Below are 10,361 nucleotides of genomic sequence, written 5' to 3' on the forward strand. Positions count from 1 at the left end.
CCCCAGATGATAAAACGCTTAAAAACCCAATGGTTCCAGAAACCTAAAGCATCCTATCAATACAGGATTTAAGGCCATAAACCATACACCGTTGAAGTATAGATTATATATTAGACGCTTAAACACTTTTATTAACACTTTATTTTTGTGATCTACTGAAACATAAGGCTTGAGTATGACAGACTATTACATTTCTGCCTTCATTATCAAGACTTTTGCTAGAATTATAACTCATCTTTCAATTTCTCTAGTTATGTTTAGATCACTTATTCCCTACCAATGCACCGAACATTAAGCAATACACTTTTATACTTAGTATTTCCGGTACTTGGAACAAGATGATCAATGTACTATCATATTCCTTTTATGCTTCAAAACTCATTTTGAGAAGCATTTTTTTATTGTTTTTGAATTTTTCATGCTTTTTAAATGTTTTTGGATTTTATACTTTTTCAAATGTTTTTGTATTTTAAACTTTTCAATTGTTTTTAGATTTTAAGATTTTTTAAATGTTTTTATATTTTCCCAAACCATTTCTCCCCCTAAATTCAAAACAATTTAAAGAAAGAATATTTACAAAGAAATATAACCTCGATGAATGGTTATTCAAGGTCGGAATCGATAACCTCGGGATCACTCACTTTTCCACCTTCCAAACTTTTAATACCATTAAGCCCCCAACAAATACGAAAATCTATTTCTATCAGAATCTTTAGTAAAGATCTGCTTTTTGTTTGTCAGTGTGAATTTTGTCTATGGTTATCAACTTCTTTTCGTAGCAATCACGAATGAAGTGATACAAAAATAGGAGAATTAAGAAATTTCAAACCGTAATCGCGCAGCTGTTATTATATCCATAAAACCTGAGAACAACAACTGGATGTAGCCACATACTCAGCTTCACATGTAGAGAGCGATACATTCGTCTGCTTCTTACACTGCCATGGCACCAACCTGCAATCAAAAAATTGACAACCGGTGGTGGTAGACTTAGTATTCATCTTGCAGCTTCCATAATCCGTGTAGGTTCCCAGCCGGATCTACACGGAATATCTCGTTCTACGTAGGTGCGGAATCCCTACATAAGACGATATGAGCGTAGAAGACGATACACGTTAAACACAGTCAAACACACGTTACAATACTCAAAAGACACGTTGTATTGCAACTAATAACACGTGATATCAATCACCGATTACACAAAACTGAATAATATTGTTCAAAACCTAGCCGCAGCTAAACATATATAACTTACGACAACTTCGCCTAACATGTTTAGGCAAAGTTGTCACTAACTTCGCTTGTTCCACAAGTTCGCCCATATCAGGCGAACTTGTGAGACAACTTCGCTTAATTCTAAATACAAAACATACTAACTCGATTACAGACACTAAATACTGAACTACTGACATCATGTACCAACAGACTCCCCCTTGGCAGTAGCTTCATATCTCTATCTTCAAACACGTGTCTTGTAATCTCAAAAATCTTGTGTCTTCCATCTTCAAGCATGAACGCCTTCTCGTACACAAACTGAAACTACTCTTTGATATTTCTTTGCTTCTTTTTTCCAAGCAGGAATGTAAAATATCTTTTTCTCGTTCAGCACCTGCAGATCAGCTTGAGACAAATTCACTAAATGCATAGGATCATATACTCTCATCAGCTCTTGTTCATCTTCATCCTCCATTACTGCTTCAGCTGTTTCACAATCAACGTACCACCATTTCAGATCTTTGAGCACAACCTTGGGCATTTGTTTCATCGGCACTTCTTTTAGACACCGGATCGGCTTATACTTCACTATCATCCAAGGCTTGCCATTTGCTCTCATTCCTCTGTCTTTGTCTTCAACGAGCTTTCCTTTCTGTGGTTTCAACAGCTCGAACTTTTTCTCCTTTATGCTTTCCTTCCAGACTATCTTCCCAATGATCCTAGCCATGTTATCATCACTCCTGTTTATCAATCCCAACCTGGCTAAGTCCTTCACTTCACACTCAGGCAACGTATTCAACGATCTCAACAACCTCTTGAAATACTGAACCTCATCATACCTTTTAATCACAAAAAGCCTCAACTGCTCCTCATATAACCAGCATATAATCCCCTTTCTTGATTCAGCATAACCCCTGATGTTGTAACTTTTCTTGAACATAGTAGGGACCGCCGGTTTCTTAGTTTTTACGAACCACTGAGCGTAGCCTTCTTTCCATCTTGGCTGCTCCTCCCATTCTGTCTCATCACATCCCGTATCTTGACCCAAATCTGACTTTTCAACCTCTGGAATTTCATGCTCAACATTCTCCTCCACAATCTCTCCCTCTTCGACTTCACTATCAATCACGATCTCAGCCCCTATCTTCTCTATCTCCTCCAACGGTAACACATCCTCATCACCTATAACATCATCTAACACCTCCTCAGCATCCACAACCACCACATTATCACCCCCTGAACCGCCAGCTGCACTCGTTGACTCCCCCTGAGATGTGGAAGTCCCAAGAGCTTGTTCAGTTCTTGGCAACTCTCCACCTGCATCTTTCGATGCATTGGGATCATCGTCTCGATCGTTGCTCTTTTTTGTCCTCAGCTCGTCACCCTTACAGCTTGTCTCCCCCTGAGATGCCAAGAACTGTTTCAAGGCATCAATTATTTTACCATGCTCGATCAGGAGGGACGACTGAATCTGATTCTCCGCAACGAGGCGCTGAATAGCATGAGTCTGGATAAGATTTACTCTTGATTGTTCTGCCACGACCCTTTAAAGTGCTGCTATTCTTTCCGAGTCGGATAAGGTTGCATCGAAATCAAACCTCAGATGTGATATGTCTTGAGCGTACGGAGGAGGGATTCCCAATGTAACCGGCACCTCAGAAACAGGTGGAAACGTAACCGCAGGTGGTATCGTAACCGACAACCCTGCAGTAGCAACAACTGTCGACTCAACAAATCTTGCTACGACCTCCGTTGGAGTAAGAGTTGGAGGTGGCAAGGACACAATCTCCGGAGTCGAGAGCTGGAATGTAGTGGGTGGGATGCCGAACGAAGATGATGTAGTCACCACGGGAACATCCGTGGCGCTTGGCCCTGTAACTGGCAATGGTGTAGAGACTATAGTCATACCAGACAGTGCGGGTGGAGTGAAACGAACCACCCTTGAGCTCTCACCAGCTCCCGAACCTGCACCTGCCCTTTCCCTTCTCGATCTACGGACCAACTGATGTAAATCTTCCTCAAAGTCCGAATCACTGTCATCATTGTCTCTCTTCCTCTTCCCATGAATCCTTTCTTGTGTAACTAAAATCCGTCTAGCTTCAGCCACATCATCATCTGAAGAATCAGAATCAGCCTCCGTCGTAGATGCCATAGCAACATCCACACTAGTAACCCGTGCACCCGAGACTTGCACCTCTTCCTCAGGATCAACACGTTCCATATCGAAGAAACCTTGACCGCCAAAAGCAGCTTCAAGGTCTACAGTTTCCTCCGGTGCCACAACAGGAGCAGCAGGTAAAGCTTGTTGTACCTCAGGTGGTGGTTGAGGTGCTCTAGCCTGTTGTGGTACCGGATCCTGAAACTCGTCCCCACGAGCTGGGACATACTCTGGGTTGATCAAGTACCCAAATAATGGAGTATGTCGAGGACGGAGCTCAGGTTTACTCCTCGCACTTGATGATCTGCACTGGGCGAAGATTCTCTTGCTTACACTCTCCACAAATCTAATTGGGCGGCGCTGAGGTAACGTGGGAGCAACGTGATTCAAGATCATTTGAAGGAATCTTGGATACATCAGAAATCTCTCACCCGCCACCGCTCGTCTTTGACGGTCTATCTCGTAGAACACCATCTGACTAAAGCTATAACGCTTATTGTAGGTCAGTGATGTCATTGCCGACTGCATGGTCGCACCCATTCCATCTGTACCAGCCTTTCTCTTTGACATACACACGATCATCACGTGCATAAGAAATCGCCATTGGTCTAACAAGAATCCCTTTCGTCTTTGAGTATCTCCCAATGGACCAGAATATCCCATTCTCAGAAAAGCACCATCTCTGAATGGAGCCACGAAGTCTGTAGGATCGTCTCTCGTTTCATCCCCAAACTGCAAAGCCACCCTGATCTGCTCAGATGAGAACTGCACTATCTGATTGTTAACCGTTGCACGCATAACCGGGGGCTCGACTCGACAGTCATATTCCACTGTCTGCCAGAAATCTTCTATGTTTGGCAAAGAGATAGGCAGTGTTGTAGTAATAGCGTGGAAGATACGCGAGCGGATAAGAAACGTGATGATCTCGCGGAAATCATCAACACCGCTCGCATCCGGGTCTAAGGTTATGTACATGTTATGCCCCGGGAAAAACTGCCGATTGTTCTCTCCTCCTTCGTCACCACCTGCACCACCTGCTCCAGCTACAGCTGCCATTTCTGCAACAAAAACAGTCTAAGTTAGAGAATCGTCGAGTCAAATCACAAGTTCGCCTGTTACCATGAGCGAAGTTATGATTTATTCTGTATAGGCGAAGTTAGGGGTGGGGCGAAGTTGGTAATAACTTCGCCTTAACTTGAACTTCGCCTGATAAATGTTAAATAAAAAGGGCCAGGCGAAGTTAATGATAACTTCGCCTAACCACAACTTCGCCTCATATACCGTTAAATAATTAAATATCAGGCGAAGTTACACCTTAGGCGAAGTTAAGAATAACTTCGCCTAAACTGTAACTTCGCCTGAATATGAATCGGCAACAGTTTAGACGTTCAAACGAAGTGATTTTGGTCAATTTGGAGATTGCGGACTCTTAAACACATGATATTATGGAGATCTAGACGATCAATATGATTACGACCACGTGAAAATAAGTTTGAAAAGCGGGTGTTGAGGTTTCGATTAAACGGGGTCACAAGTCGGGTCGAAACGACCTTTGATTAACGCCATTGTCAGTGATTATACTATATGATGACACTACACACCTTTAAATCGGATTAGAAACTGAGAAAAACAACAAGATGTGATTCGAGATATAACTTCGCCTAAAGTCAACTTCGCCTAAAAGTCAACTTCGCCTAAAAGTCAACTTCGCCCCTCCTTAACTTCGCCTGTCCATAACTTCGCCTAAACCCTAAAATTTAAGCGACAACTTCGCCTGAACCCCATAACTTCGCCTGCGGCGGCTGTTCGGCCAAAAACGCATCAGAAACGTGCCAGAAACACCAAAACGCAGATCTCGAACCATAGCATAAGAGCCTAAGGCTCCGATCAAGAACCAAGTAACCAGGTATAAAATCATAAAACGACATAAGTAGAATAAATTTTTTGAAATAAAGTACACGGGATCAAATTTCAGTCTCGATAGGGACTACCTTGTTTTAGAAAAGATCCGAACAGGAATCATACTAATTAGGTGACTGTCACATTGATCCATGTTCAGTTGTATTATGACATAAAGAAACAGGTTGTAAGCAGGTAACTAACTTAAAATGGTTTTCATCGCTTCTGTGATACGGGTTAGGTTCAATTAAGCTCAAAATATAAATGGGCAACACCTCAGAGATTATGGTGTCTCCTATCTATTCTCAAAGCGTATTTGGCTTTCCCCAAGTCACCCCGAGTTGACCTCGACCCGTAGTGTCTGATTAAATAGTAAGTACTCTTCGATCTTAGACTCTTCTTCCCGTTCTCTTTCTTGCATCTTGATTGAGAAGTATTAACATTATAAGCTCTAGAATGACTCAGTAACCCATAATAATTTTTTTTACACAGTTTCAGAATCGTAAACAACTGCAAGTCCCGAATCTGGATCACTGCAGTTTCTTGACACGCTATCTTCACGGGAATCAGAACACTCACGGGCTCGTGTATGACTGGGTAATTGCTTTTCTGCCTATCATTCGGAAAGATATATGTGGAGACATGCACAACTCTTAAGGAGTTTCCACGTAAAATCGAGGAGATTTAGTTAGTATCACTTCTACTTTTTCGCACCATAAAAAGCTACCATGACATACAATGACTGTTCTAAAGTCTTTTAGGCCTAATAACTTCACTAGTTAAGCACACAGAATCAGTTTGTCTATCACTTTCCAAGGTTGGATCAATTTTCTTTTAAACATAGTAAAGAAACTTTTTACGAAGTAGTAGACTTGAAAAATTATTTCATCTCCCAAAAAAAAATTTTAACTTCTATCGCCCCGATCAAGTCGAAGTTTTCAGGTAAACGGCTATCCTGAAGATCCAATGGATCAGCTGGACGGACCACATACGAGTATGTGTCCTTCTAACTAAGTATGAACGACTAATTTTCAGCGAAAGAATAAAAACACATCATAAACCGCCCCAGTCACTTTCAGTCATCTGGTTAATGGCTATCCTCATACTCTACAGGTAGAAATGAGGACCAAACATATCCGAAGAGATGTCCTTCAAACTGAAGCAACCGACATAATTCTAAGCGATAGTGACGTTTTTTTTAAAACGAAAAACACGGTTACTCGGGATTGATCATCCCATTTAGCTCAACAAGGTTTTGAAAATGAGTTTTGTCAAACGCTTTAGTAAACAAATCAGCGAAATTATCTAACGAATCAACCTTTTCGAGCACAATCAATTTCTTCTCAGCACAATCCCGTATAAAATGATGACGGATATCAATATGTTTAGTTTTGCTATGCTTTACGGGATTGTTAGTTACTGAGATAGCAGCAGTGTTATCTATGCAAATAGGAGTATGCGTGAAATTCAGACCGTAATCGCGCAATTGCTGTTGTATCCAAAGAACCTGGGAGCAGCAGTTCGATGCTGCCATGTATTCTGCTTCACAGGTAGAAATGGCGACTGAGGTCTGCTTCTTGCACTGCCATGACACTAATCTGCCTCCAAGAAACTGATATCCACCTGTTGTTGACTTCCGATTCTGATTGCATTTGACAAAAGACATGATTCTTCTGTTGCCATCTCAGTCGACCTCATGTCCATAACATATGTATTCTTTTCCTTTGGAGCCTTCATTACTATCCATTCCTCTGGTATCTTGAAACCAGGATACAGTACGATCGCTTCATTTTGGTAAAGTGCACAGTGTAATCTTTGTCACAGATCTGAGATACACTCAGCAGATTATGCTTCAGCTCTTCAACGAAATTCACCTTTTCTAACTTCATTTTACCATTAGTCACCGTCCCAATTCCAGTAATTCTTCCACCACTCTCTCCAGCAAAACTTACTCTACCTCCCTGAACAGGTTTCCATTCGTGTAACAAATTCTTGTTACCCGTCATGTGCCGGAAACAGCCGCTATCCACAACCCATAGATTGTTTGCAGCCCTGTTCAACTGTTCCTGCACGATTAAAGCAAAGGATTAAAATCTGGGGACCCAAGACCTATTGTTCTTGGGTCGATTAAATCTGTTAAAAGGCATCCCGTACTTTGGCTGTCCAAAGTTAGTATTAGAATGATTTCTGTAAGTCTTAAAAGGATACCTTCTAGTAGATTGACTATGAGGCCATCCAAACCTTCGTGAATTAAATGAATTATTACTAATGATTTGGTTGTTAACAGGGAAAAACTGAGATCGACTTCTTTGAAAACCTGGATTAGTCCAATATCTGAACTTTGATGAGTTTTCATTTTTACCATTATAGTAATTACTGTTAGTTCTATTCTCAGTTTTCGAAGGCCTCATACCTCTGAATCTCTGATTCAGAGGGCAATCAGCAATCAGGTGTCCTATTTGATTGCATCTGAAACAGCTCCTGTGTTCAACTTTCGTCTCAACAGTTGTTTTAGATGTTGAGGTTGCATTACTGCCCGTTTGTCTAACATATGGTGGGACATACGGGTTTAGTGGAGAATTCTTTTCAGTTGGTTTATGTTCCTCTCCACGTTTTAGTAACACATCCTCTTCTTTTGTCTCACTAGACTCGGATGTCTTGTCCGAATTTGATGAGACAGGACTAGGAACAGAAATCTTAACATTAGAAACAGGCTTACTCGTTTTGCTTTTACTAACTTCTGGATCTTTAATCGTAACCTTAACAGGAACTGTCTGACCAATTTCAACATCAACAGATTTCTGATTACTAGGATCATAAGTATAGTTATGATTATAAGGAGGTGGAACTTCAGAATATCCAATTCCTCCCCTTTTAACTGGGGAACGTTGATCACTTACGAGGTGATCAAGTATTGCGGAGGAATTTCTAAATTGCTCAAGCTTTCTGTTTAGTTCCACCACTTTCACCTGGTAATCAGCTATCTGTTTATCCCTTTCAGCAATTAGTTTGGTTTTCTCTTCTAACACTTCATAGCTAAGATCAATTACTTGTATTTTTTCAGCTAGACTTGCTTTAAGACTTTTGATATCTTTCTCACTAGCTTTTATTTTTACCGTGTAATTTTTTTCTCTAGTTTTAGTGTAATAATGATCTTCTTTTAATGTTTTAAATTGAGCATCCAAACTAACAAACTGATCAGTTATTATTTTCAATTGTTCAGACAGATTTTCACATTTCGTACAAGGGAGTTTAGGACTTACCTCAGAAAGCTGATCTGTCACTTCTGCCATGTAAGCTTGATTTTCTCCAGTTACTTTCTCACTTCCTGCAGTTTCGATGTTCACCAAATTGGCATGTTCGAACACTTCCTCAACTTGTAGATTCCAATTGTATTCCCCATTCTGTCTGGATATCATAGCCTTATTTTCATTACTTCCCCCATTCGGTTGTGATGTCCTGTTCTGACTACGTTCTACTCGTTCATTTGTGCATTCTTTAGCAAAGTGTCCATTCTGTTGACAGTTATAACACCGAACCTTTGACTTATCAAAACCTGGTCTTTCACCAACGAATTTTCTACCAGTCTTCTTCATAAACCTTTTAATTCTTCTTACTATCATTGCCATCTGCCACTGCAGATCCATCTCCTCCAGATCATCAGCATCGATCTGATCATAGTCTTCGTCTAAAGTTGCAGGATCAACGATTTTACCTTTAATGTAATTTTCGTAAGAAGCAATGAAAGATGCATAGAGAGCAAACTGCTGTTCAGCAGATTTAACACTCATGGGCATGTGAGAGTAGTTGTTGTTCGGTACATTTGAAGAAAAACTACCCTTTGTTGTTTGAGGTTTAGAAGTATTTGTTCCACCAGCTACGAAACACACATCACCATCCATGTTGAGAGTTACATGACCTTCATGAGTTGAGTTAGCGCTCGAGTCTCCCTTTGAGTAGTAAGCAGATGATTCTGACTTCGAACTTGAACTTGAATTAACTTTCGCACCATACATTCCCGGATCCTGAACCTGATCAGTTGGTGTCTCTTTTCGAACCATGTTAAGTTCAAAAGTTCGTAGTTTATTGACTGCTGTTTCCAAGTCAATGTTGGCAAACTCTTTATCTTCTCTCATCAAGACAGTGTACATCTCCCATTTCGGTGGGAGAGCATCAAGGAGTTTTTCTACGATCTCCTCTTCTTTGTAAACAATGGAATAATTGCTGAGTTCGGTCATCAGGTGATAATATCTCGTGATGATATCATCAAGTGATTCATTCTTCAAATACTTGAACACCGAGAATTGGGTTTTGAGTAGCTTAATCTTGGATGCACGTATCCCCACATTACCTTCAAATCGGTTTTCAAGTGCTTCCCATAGCTCTCTAGCGGTTTTATATTTCCTGAAGGTGTGAAGAATCTCTTGTGGAAGAGCCATTGTTATCGCAGCATGAGCTTTGCTTTCAGCCTCATACATCTTCTTTTCTTCCTCTTCCATCTTATTGTATTTCTTAATTTGTTCACGACCCTCATACAAAGCCGTTGGTGGAATGTATCCATCTTGAATGCATACCCACATCTTAGCATCTTGATATTTAACATACTGCTCAAACCGATCTTTCCAAGCCACGAAATCGGTACCCTTAAGCATTTTCGGTGCCTTAGTAGCTGAACCTGCTTCCACCTCCATTTTCACCAGTTCCGTAATATTTATAGAAGTCATCTTTGGAAGGAATACAAACAAGCACTCAAAGAAAATAAAAATTTTATTCTGAACAGTACTGTAGGCGAAGTTAAACTTAACTTCGCTTAAGTCTTAACTTCGCTTGAATTCTTAACTCCGCTCCTTTTTTAAATTCGCCTGATTAGGCGAAGTTGTGGATAACTTCGCTTAAGTTAAGCGAACTTGTGAGGTTGGCGAAGTTGTTAATAACTTCGCTTAACCTTATATCTTCGCCTAAACCCTACAAACAGTAGCGGCAACTTCGCCTGATGAACAATTGTTTTTGCAGGTTAGATTTTGACGTTTTGCGAGGTATGCGAAGATGTAATGGGTTGTATTTGATGGTGGGAGGTGAGTAGGACACA

The sequence above is a fragment of the Bidens hawaiensis genome, unplaced genomic scaffold (genome assembly GCF_021521415.1).
Source record: "Bidens hawaiensis isolate Kalapana, Puna unplaced genomic scaffold, B.hawaiensis_p1.1 tig00042958_1, whole genome shotgun sequence".
Classification (NCBI taxonomy): Eukaryota; Viridiplantae; Streptophyta; class Magnoliopsida; order Asterales; family Asteraceae; genus Bidens; species Bidens hawaiensis.